The sequence below is a fragment of the Triticum urartu genome, chromosome 7A (genome assembly GCF_056163025.1).
Source record: "Triticum urartu cultivar PI428250 chromosome 7A, HENAU_Tu73, whole genome shotgun sequence".
Taxonomy (NCBI): domain Eukaryota; kingdom Viridiplantae; phylum Streptophyta; class Magnoliopsida; order Poales; family Poaceae; genus Triticum; species Triticum urartu.
Window position 1 is genome coordinate 654253748 of NC_141879.1, and position 12235 is coordinate 654265982.

The window sequence follows — 12235 nt, forward strand, 5'->3', positions numbered from 1 at the left end:
TCCAAGCACAGAGTTTTGTAGGGCAGTAGCAAATTTCCCTCAAGCGGATGACCTAAGGTTTATCAATCCGTGGGAGGCGTAGGATGAAGATGGTCTCTCTTAAACAACCCTGCAACCAAATAACAAAGAGTCTCTTGTGTCCCCAACATACTCAATACAATGGTAAATTGTATAGGTGCACTAGTTCGGCAAAGAGATGGTGATACAAGTGTAATATGGATGGTAGATATAGGTTTTTGTAATCTGAAAATATGAAAACGGCAAGGTAACTAGTAACAAAAGTGAGCAAAAACGGTATTGCAATGCTTGAAAACAGGGCCTAGGGTTCATACTTTCACTAGTGCAAAGTCTCTCAATAATAATATGGCAATCCCTCAACGTGCGACAAAGATCACTCCAAAGTTCCTATAGCGGAGAACAAAAGATGAAATTGCTTGTAGGGTATAAAACCACCTCAAATTTATTCTTTCCGATCAATCCATTGAGCTATTCCTTTAAGTGTCACAAACTGCCCTAGAGTTTGTAGTAAAATAACACCATATGATACACATCAATCAACCCTAATGTCACCTAGATACTCCAATGTCATCGCAAGTATCCATGGGGAACAATTATACGACATGCATCAAGCAACTTCAGATTCATAATATTCAATCCAACACAAAGAACCTCAAAGAGTGCCCCAAGATTCCTATCGAAGAAAGAAGCAAAAAGACATGCATCAACCCCTATGCATAGATTACCCCAATGTCACCTCGGGAATCCGCGAGTTGAGTGCCAAAACATACATCAAGTGAATCAATAGAATACCCCACTGTCACCACGGATATCCCATGCAAGACATACATCAAGTTTTCTCAAATCCATAATAATATTCAATCCGATAATAGTGAAACCTCAAAGGTAAAACTCAATTCATCTCAAGAAGGTAGAGGGGAGAAACACCATATGTTCCAACTATAGTAACAAAGCTCACGATACATCAAGATTGTGCCAAATTAAGAACACGAGAGAGAGAGAGAGATCAAACACATAGCTACTTGTACATATCCTCAGCCCCGAGGGTGAACTACTCCCTCCTCGTCATGAAGACCGCCGAGATGATGAAGATGGCCACCGGTGATGGTTTCCCCCTCCGGCAGGGTGCCGGAACAGACTCCCAATTGGTTTTTCGTGGCTACAAACACTTTTGGTGGTGGAACTTCGAATCTAGGTTTCTTTTCGGTGGTTTCTATATTTAAAGGATTTTTTGGCGTCGGAAACAAATCAGGGGGGGTTCTCGAGGGGCCCACAAGCCAGGGGGTGCCCCCTAGGGTTGTGGTCGCCTCGGGACTCTTCTGGCCCAACTCTGATGCTCCATGGGTCTCTTATAGTCCATAAAAAATCACCGTAAATTTTCAGCTCGTTTGGACTCCGTTTGATATTCTTTTTCTATAAAACTCAAAAACAAGGAAAAAACATAAACTGGCACTAGGTTCTAGGTTAATAGGTTAGTATCAAAAATAATAATAAAATAGCATATTAATACATATGAAACATCCAAAACAGATAATATAATAGCATGAACAATCAAAAATTATAGATACGTTGGGGACGTATCAGTCACTCCCCTGAATGTGTACTCCACGGTGTGGTGGTCAATGTCTACAAAACTACCTGGGCTGGTCCTCTCCACTTCACCTTTAAATAAATACAATAATTGATAACTTTCCTGCCAATTACCGTAAATAGAATCCATAGCATGTTGTTTACCATTGAACTTATCTTTGATATTCTTCTGCAATTCCTTTGCACCCACTTGTTGGTTTTCTTTCACCCACTTTTTACTTCTTTCGTCACCCATCTTGACTTGGCTCTACTGATTATATCATTCCTAAGGGTTGATTTCTGACATGTGTGCCTAAAACGCACCTTGACCTGAACATTCATGCTATTTCGCATTTTAGATGCGAGCATCCTCCATGGAAAACCCTCAGTCGGACACTACACTCTGTAACGTACTTGATCGCTCTTGTCACACTACAAGGATCCGGGTCTATTGCAACAAAATTGTTTGTCGCAATACATGCCGATTTGTGGCGATAAGTACCTATCGCCACGAAACAGCATTCATTGGCAGCCGTTGCGACTGGACACATGGTAATAGGTTATTGCAACGAAAAGGCAATTGTGGCAATAAAGTATGCTATTGCAACAGCCATGTGGGAAGTCGCCACATGTTTTCCCGTGGCAACACTCATCTGATGCCACAATTTGCTTTGTGGAGATAGCTTTAATGCAACATGTAACGAATCATGGCAACTGATAGCTCGTGGCGATAGACATTTGCGGCAACAACCTATGCCAACGACCCTTGTTTCGTGGTGCATAGTGTTCAGTGCCAATAGGCAATTGTGGCAATAAACTATTGCAACAATCCTTATTTTCGTGGTATTAGGCATTTTGCCACGAACCATACACTTGTGGCATTAAGTTACGGCAACAAATATTCCAGTTGTCGTAACAGAAAATTGCAACATACTAGTTTTGGCGGTGATAAATAGGTATCACAACGGGTGAAATTTTTGTAGAGAGAAACTACTGCAACAATTTAAATTTCGTGGTGCTAACATGTGGCAACCAAAAGTGGATCGTGGCAATAGCCTATTGCAACTCAAAAAAAATAGGAGCATTCAATTACAATATTCAAAACCATACGTATAATATGTAGATTCATAAAATTCATAATTCTCATAGCAAATATCCATCAAATGAAACTCAAATTTAATTTAGCCATCCTAATTAAGTGCCAAGACTAAATTGTCCGTGATCAGAGTCGAGTCAGAGCTAGTTCTTTGGATCCTGCAATTAAGAAATCAAAAAAAAATCTAGTTAATGAGTCCAACATAACATAGGCCATACAATTATTCCAGCCCCATTGTCAAAAAGAGCAGTTGCCACATGTACATGCAACCGATGGATCAGAACATTTTTACAAGTGTAAATGTCTAAAGCATAAGCACATGTACATGTACTAAAATCTTCCACTATTGATTTAAGTTGTGAATCAATCTATAGTTTCATGTCCCTAGCTAGCACATATTCATTTTTCTATGTTGTGACTCGATGCTGCAACAATGCATGGTGAAAGAGAAGAAGCAGCTATTGAAACCAAATATAACCAGACAGAAATGCAATTTCATCTTAACACATAGTAGACAAAGAGTGATCTTAGAGATAACCTGAAATTTCAAATCAGTACCAAAATACTCAATCATCCATTCCCACTCTTCTAGTTGTAAATCTTCCAGCAGATTAGCCAATCTAGCTACATCTATTTTGTATGCCTTGTAGGTGGAGCTTACAGTTTATCACCAGCCTCTATATCGCTCTTCCGCAATTTTGAGAATTTTTTCTTCTGTTTCTGGTGTATCTTCCAAGTCCCATCTGTCCTATAAAGCATACAACAAATGAATAAACATAAGCAATGCATTATCCATGGTGAAATAAGATAAGACGTGTGAAAAAGGTTGTATGCACTATGATATCAGTAACAATGAGTCGATGGATGGTAATGTGAATGTCCCACTACATCCTCACTCCAATGAGCAGTCTTGAAGGTTTAGCAATTTAACCCATACTAGGATTTTATGCATTATAACAAACTAGCTAGCTTGCACGTGTGTAGCCTTTTGAAGAACTTTTGACTTTTATTCTTGTTACCAAACAATTAAAAAATCAAAAAATAAGAACCTAAATTTATTACAAAATTGTATTAATACAAAACATAGTTGAGAAGCTTGTGCTCAAAATCTAGATGAATATATTTCTCATCATTAGTCAGTTGACAATATCAAATGATAAGAAAATTCTATATCTATTCTCTTTGCCTAATCTGATACGACTCTAGGGATGTTGGATTCATTATTATGTCAAGTTTTCAGGTTTCGTGAAAATCTTTACATATTTTGCGTTGTAGAGAAAAAAAGCAACAACAGAAATTCATGCAAACTTCGACTCAAGATAATCTATATGACAAATCTTCTCTCTGAATTCTCTACACTCCATTCTTTGAATTTTCTGGAAAAAATAAAGCATGTGAGCTCATGTGTATATATTCGGCTGTGGCAGTAATAGAACTTTTTAACTTCATTGCATTCCGCAAATCGCACATGTTGTTGCAGTTTTCATTACAAATATATCATGTATCGAACATAGATTACTTGACATCGAGTGCTATCGTTCCCACTGATATAACAAACATAAATCCCACTGTTCCCGGTTTGTGCATCCCACAACCATGCTAAAAATAAGTTGTTCTGGCCATCTTCTCTTAGATTTGGTCCTACTGCAGGTAGTAGAAGGATAGACATTGACGATTGTTCTTTTATGTCTAAAAACAAAAAGGAGGTTTATTTCTTGATCAAGGTTGTTCTCACTGCTAAAAAAAGATTCCTCAGAGCCCTTCCAAGTGTTATATCATGCAAAGTAAGGGCAATGATCCCTGCTACGAATTAAAGAGGACACAAATTTGCAAACCAAATAATGATCACAAGATTTCAGTGAATATAATTAAGCATTTTGCTAGAAAACATGGAAGCGGAAAAGGGCAAATACAATAATTCTTGACCTTTCTATTCCCACATACATAGTTAACATCCATTGTTTGTGTGTGAAAACAAACTACGAAGCATAGCAAGTACCTCATAGATGGGTGTGTTCTTTTACTCGGTTCAGAATAACATGAAGCTAGCGAACAGGTTCTTCCCAATTCTTGGAGTTCCAGTTAAAAGCATTCTCAGAAGAAAAAATATTATTAAAGGTTCGGAGTTATTGAATCAACATTCAACCAAAAATATCTTAAGATACAAATGTATCTAGAATATTCTATAAAGAAAGGTCCATAGCAGATTGAAAATACATCCTGCAGACTGGATAGAACAAGTTACCTTTGGTGCCTTTCCACCAAGGCGAGTAGCACACTACTCAAGTTCTTTCCTTGCATCATCACATCCTTTGACATTTTTAAATGTCGTAACATTCTGCATACAAAGGATCATGCTGAATATACATATGTTTACTCACTTTTCTGGACTGAACAATTGTACAATCTAATTTACGATTGTTGTTAGTACCATCTAATATCTAAGTAAGATGTACAACACATATGATTGTTATTAGTAGTATTTATTTTAGGACGTGCGTTAAAATCAAGCAATTGCACGGTAGTAGTGGCGCTACACTTTCCCTCGATGTGGTTGCGAACCTGTGATGTTAACTTTGAGAACCAAACTGGTTTGATAACTTAAAAAAAGGCCAGGGAATGTAAAGGTCAACTATTGTACCGGAATAATTTACCTTGGGACCAATCCCTCTATTATTATTATGTTGTTGTTGCTTCTACAGCTACAACTAATACATATGGTCTAAAATGTTGTGAAATGCATATTTCTGTCAAGCGTTAGTCCCACCAATTCAAGGATGTGAACGAATTACTTTCAATCTAAAAGCTAAATTAACACAAAGCTTCCCAGTACAAAAAGTAGTAAATTATCACAATTCACCTTGAGCCCGGAAATGTAGAATTGGTTAAAGAAAATCAAGTAAAAGATTAAGTAGGTGTGTGCAATCTAAATTAAGAGACGCTACCATAGGTATAATCCAGAGCTAATACTTAATCAGAAATACATCCAAGGCAATCCCTTGTTAACCTGCCCAAGCTGCCTCCGCACGGCCACTCTATAACTCTTCAAGATATCACGGCGACTATGTGCTAGCTTTGCTTCCTTTCGGAGCATTCAAGAACAGATTTACATATATCTCTCATCATTTTAAGTGCAGATTGGCTTATCAGTCACATTATTAAAGCCTAACTTCTTAATGAACTGCTACAAAGACAACACGCCAGCAATAGCAGATATTCTTCATACCATTGTTGCTTTACAAATAAAAGAAATATTGTTAGTTTTTGGTTTGATTAGTACTCATACACATACAGTTGCAGAATTATGTAGAGCAGATGTGAATACTAACATGTCATACTGAACTCCTCGTGGCCTTCTAGCTCTGGGTGTCACCATCACGATCACACATGACACATCGTCTTCATCATCCGACATCTTCACAATAAAATCAGAGTAAGAAACATTGTAGTTCTGAACTACATTATGCGAAATTATCAAAAACAGGAGATACTACATTAGCAGTGCATGGCTCCTCCATGTTTAAAGGAGGCAAGCCAGACTTCTATCTTAATTCCCGGGGGAGGGGAGCCATGCGACCAGCCCTGGCTCGACTTCGCCGAACGTAGGAGCCGCCAAGGGAGGGCGCACTGGCCGGGGTTCGCGGCGGGCAGCACCGGGGCGGGCCGGGCGGTGTCGCCCTGTGACGCAGTGAACAGGGCGAGCGAGCGGGTCGGCGCTCGCGAGTCTCGGGCAGCGGACGAGGGGCGGTGGCCACGGGCCGGGGTCTCCGGCAGCGGGCGAGGGCGACGGCCTCTGGCAGCGAGCGGGGGCGGGGGGGGGGGTCGCGCGGGTGTCAAGCAGCCGACGGGGCGTGCGGCGGCGAGTTAGCATGGCCGAGGACACGGAGACGCGGCCAGCGTCGGCGGGCGCGAAGGAGAGGGAGTAGGGCGAGATTGAGGACGACGTCTCCGCTTTGGCGGCACCGCACGACGCTAGGATTTCTGGATGTTCTACGATGGGAGGAGATCGGGAGAAAGAGCAACCTGAAACATTCTCCGTGTAGTTAACTCCGGTGTGGTTCGCTATGCTGACGCCGTCAGCACGGAGGAACCTGGGACGAGAGCTCTCCAATCGCCCGTGAAGACACCGTGTGATTTGGTTTAGAATAGTAATCGTGGGTAGTTAGAAAGGGTCTTTAGCGGCAAGGATAAATAGACTCTATTTTTTGTGGGAACACAAAATATTGGCGCAAACTACAGTAAACCAAAATTATATGGTGGGAAAGTAAATTCTGTTTGGAGGGAATGTTAATATTTCAAAGCAATATGAGATATACTCCCTTCGTTTCTAAATATAAGTCTTTTTAGAGATTCCATCATGAACCACGTACGGATGTATATAGATACATTTTAGAGTGTAGATTCACTCATTTTGCTCTGTATGTAGTTTATAGTGAAATCTCTACAAAGACATATTTAGGAAAGGAGGGAGTATATGCTGCTAAATCATCTCACGACCGTCGTCTTCCCTCCGAACTAGATCGGGAGATTCCCGATGAAATCGTCCCACGTCCATCATCTTCCCTAAGTCCGGTGGTAGGCGGCATGTGGGAAGCTCGGACCCATGGCCGGTGGAAAGTTTCGAGCTCACGGGCGAAGATCGGGAAGAGGGACAACGGAACTGCTTGGTCAGCACCGAGGATGGAGGAAGCGGGCGACAGGAGCCATGGCCGACCAGGAGCGACATGCAAGGTCAGAGGGGCGGCTCGCCAGCCGGGGCTTGTCGCCCGGGTCAGGACGGCACGAGCTGCAGCCTGGTAGGGGTGGCTGTCGCGCGGAAGTAGGGGTCGCGACCGGTGCTAGCGCGTTGTCGTGGGACGCTCCGGTTGTAGGTACAACCAGGTTTGCCCTACAATTTCGAAAATCATTTCAGAAAAGCAGCAAAATCTTGGCCAGATTTGAACGACAACTTACAGAAACCTCATGTGGCCCTCACTTTAAAATTACTAGGTTATACTCTTACCATGGAACACAAGTACAAATGGGATGGGTTGATGAGACGGTCGATCTATGTTAGTCTCAATCTCACATTTTGATCTTGAGATGAGATGATCTCAACATCTTTCATCTTACCGGACAGTCCGTGGAGGGTTCCTCCACACCAGAGTAAATCCAACATAACCATGTCATTTTTGTTTCAATGAAAACCATGAAGTTTCAACTGTGTAAATTAACAACCAAACCAATTTCCTTTTGAGATCTTTTGTGTTAGGAACATGTTGTTTCAACATGGATCTACAATTGTGTAACTTTCTTTACTCCCAAGTTGCCATGACAAAATTGAAACTTGGAATATATGTCAAATATTTATGCCCTTGCTCGTCACTCGTCCTACATCGGATCCACGCACGAGGGGGTGAAGGAGACCTGCCGCCGCCACCGCTGGCCAGGCTTCACCCGGTGACGCCCTCTCGCAGCGACAGGGGAGAGGAGGAGCGGACGGCACAGGGCGCTGGGAGGTGTCTAGGGATCCCTCCCGTCGTCGTCCGCAGCTCGCGCCTCCTGGTGCTTGGGACCATGAATCTGGCGAGATCGCCGCCGCAACAAAGACCCAACACACCCCACCACCGGAGGCCATATCCGCGTCACGCGCCTCCCAACGTAGCTGCTAGGAAGTCGGATCAACTTTGAAAGTACGTTCTGCCTTGATGTAGTACGTCACAAGTGCATTTCTACACTCACTCATGGATGCAAAAACGGAACCTTCTTCCATATGAGGGTTTAAAGGGTCCCATTCAACAACTGTAAGGTCTTCGTCCTCACCCCTCACCTACCATGTCATCCTCCACACGGACATCATTGTCAGCCTCATCTCGGTTTTTAGCCCAAGGTGCCCGCCGTAAATTCTGAATAACATCATAATATAGCTTTGAAGGAAATATGCCCTAGAGGCAATAATAAAGTTATTATTTATTTCCTTATATCGTGATAAATGTTTATTATTCATGCTAGAATTGTATTAACCGGAAACATAATACATGTGTGAATACATAGACAAACAGAGTGTCACTAGTATGCCTCTACTTGACTAGCTCGTTAATCAAAGATGGTTATGTTTTCTAACCATGAATAAAGAGTTGTTATTTGATTAACGAGGTCACATCATTAGTTGAATGATCTGATTGACATGACCCATTCCATTAGCTTAGCACCCGATCGTTTAGTATGTTGCTATTGCTTTCTTCATGACTTATACATGTTCCTATAACTATGAGATTATGCAACTCCCGTTTACCGGAGGAACACTTTGGGTACTACCAAACGTCACAACGTAACTGGGTGATTATAAAGGAGTACTACAGGTGTCTCCAAAGGTACATGTTGGGTTGGCGTATTTCGAGATTAGGTTTTGTCACTCCGATTGTCGGAGAGGTATCTCTGGGGCCCTCTCGGTAATACACATCACATAAGCCTTGCAAGCATTGTAACTAAGATGTTAGTTGTGAGATGATGTATTACGGAACGAGTAAAGAGACTTGCCGGTAACGATATTGAACTAGGTATTGGATACCGACGATCGAATCTCGGGCAAGTAACATACCGATGACAAAGGGAACAACGTATGTTGTTATGCGGTCCGACCGATAAAGATCTTCGTAGAATATGTAGGAGCCAATATGGGCATCCAGGTCCCGCTATTGGTTATTGACCGGAGACGTGTCTCGGTCATGTCTACATTGTTCTCGAACCCGTAGGGTCCGCACGCTTAAGGTTATGATGACAGTTATAATATGAGTTTATGCATTTTGATGTACCGAAGGTTGTTCGGAGTCCCGGATGTGATCACGGACATGACGAGGAGTCTCGAAATGGTCGAGACATAAAGATTGATATATTGGAAGCCTATGTTTGGATATCGGAAGTGTTCCGGGTGAAATCGGGATTTTACCGGAGTACCGGGAAGTTACCGGAACCCCCCGGGAGCCATATGGGCCTTAATGGGCTTTAGTGGAAAGGAGAAAGGGGCTGCCCAAGGTGGCTGCGCACCTTCCCCCTCCCCTAGTCCTATTAGGACTAGGAGAAGGTGGCCGGCCCCCCTCTCCCTCTTTCCCCCTCGGGGAATCCTAGTCCAACTAGGATTGCGGGGGGGGGGGGGGGGGGGAGTCCTACTCCCGGAAGGAGTAGGACTCCTCCTGCGCCCTCCTCCTGGCCGGCGCCCCCCTCCCCCTTGGCTCCTTTATATACTAAGGCAGAGGCACCCCAGAAACACACAAGTTGATCCACGTGATCTATTCCTTAGCCGTGTGCGGTGCCCCTAGCCACCATAGTCCTCGATAAATACTGTAGCGGAGTTTAGGCGAAGCCCTGCTGCTGTAGTACATCAAGATCGTCACCACGCCGTCATGCTGACGGAACTCTTCCCCGACACTTTGCTGGATCGGAGTCCGGGGATCGTCATCGAGCTGAACGTGTGCTCGAACTCGGAGGTGCCGTAGTTTCGGTGCTTGATTGGTTGGATCGTGAAGACGTACGACTACTTCCTCTACGTCGTGTCAGCGCTTCTGCAGTCGGTCTGCGTTGGGTACGTAGACAACACTCTCCCCTCTCGTTGCTATGCATCACATGATCTTGCGTGTGCGTAGGAAAAATTTTGAAATTACTACGAAACCCAACAGTGGCATCCGAGCCTAGGTTATTTATGTTGATGTTATATGCACGAGTAGAACACAAGTGAGTTGTGGGCGATATAAGTCATACTGCCTACCAGCATGTCATACTTTGGTTCGGCGGCATTGTTGGACGAGACGACCCGGACCAACCTTACGCGTACGCTTGCGCGAGACCAGTTCCCCCGACGTGCTTTGCACACAGGTGGCTTGCGGGCGACTGTCTCTCCAACTTTAGTTGAACCAAGTATGGCTACGCCCGGTCCTTGCGAAGGTTAAAACGGAGTCTATTTGACAAACTATCATTGTGGTTTTGATGCGTAGGTAAGATTGGTTCTTGCTTAAGCCCGTAGCAGCCACATAAAACTTGCAACAAGAAAGTAGAGGACGTCTAACTTGTTTTTGCAGGGCATGTTGTGATGTGATATGGTCAAGGCATGATGCTGAATTTTATTGTATGAGATGATCATGTTTTGTAACCGAGTTATCGGCAACTGGCAGGAGCCATATGGTTGTCGCTTTATTGTATGCAATGCAATCGTGATGTAATGCTTTACTTTATTACTAAACGGTAGTGATAGTCGTGGAAGCATAAGATTGGCGAGACGACAACGATGCTACGATGGAGATCAAGGTGTCGCGCCGGTGACGATGGTGATCATGACGGTGCTTCGGAGATGGAGATCACAAGCACAAGATGATGATGGCCATATCATATCACTTATATTGATTGCATGTGATGTTTATCTTTTTATGCATCTTATCTTGCTTTGATTGACGGTAGCATTATAAGATGATCTCTCACTAAATTATCAAGAAGTGTTCTCCCTGAGTATGCACCGTTGCCAAAGTTCGTCGTGCCCAGACACCACGTGATGATCGGGTGTGATAAGCTCTACGTCCATCTACAACGGGTGCAAGCCAGTTTTGCACACGCAGAATACTCAGGTTAAACTTGACGAGCCTAGCATATGCAGATATGGCCTCGGAACACGGAGACCGAAAGGTCGAGCGTGAATCATATAGTAGATATGATCAACATAACGATGTTCACCATTGAAAACTACTCCATCTCACGTGATGATCGGTTATGGTTTAGTTGATTTGGATCACGTAATCACTTAGAAGATTAGAGGGATGTCTATCTAAGTGGGAGTTCTTAAGTAATTTGATTAATTGAACTTAAACTTATCATGAACTTAGTACCTGATAGTATCTTGCTTGTTTATGTAGATTGTAGATAGATGGCTCGTGCTGTTGTTCTGTTGAATTTTAATGCGTTCCTTGAGAAAGCAAAGTTGAAAGATGATGGTAGCAATTACACGGACTGGGTCCGTAACTTGAAGATTATCTTCATTGCTGCACAGAAGAATTACGTCCTGGAAGTACCGCTGGGTGCCAGGCTTGCTGCTGGACAAAACCAGATGTTATGAACGTCTGGCAGAGCAAAGCTGATGACTACTCGATAGTTCAGTGTGCCATGCTTTACGGCTTAGAATCGGGACTTCAACGACGTTTTGAACGTCATGGAGCATATGAGATGTTCCAGGAGTTGAAGTTAATATTTCAAGAAAATGCCCGGATTGAGAGATATGAAGTCACCAATAAGTTCTATAGCTGCAAGATGGAGGAGAATAGTTCTGTCAGTGAGCATATACTCAAAATGTCTGGGTATAATAATCACTTGATTCAGATGGGAGTTAATCTTCCAGATGATTGCGTCATTGACAAAATTCTCCAATCACTGCCACCAAGCTACAAGAGCTTCGTGATGAACTATAATATGCAAGGGATGAACAAGACTATTCCCGAGCTCTTCGCGATGCTGAAAGCTGCGGAGGTAGAAATCAAGAAGGAGCATCAAGTGTTGATGGTTAACAAGACCACTAGTTTCAAGAAAAAGGGC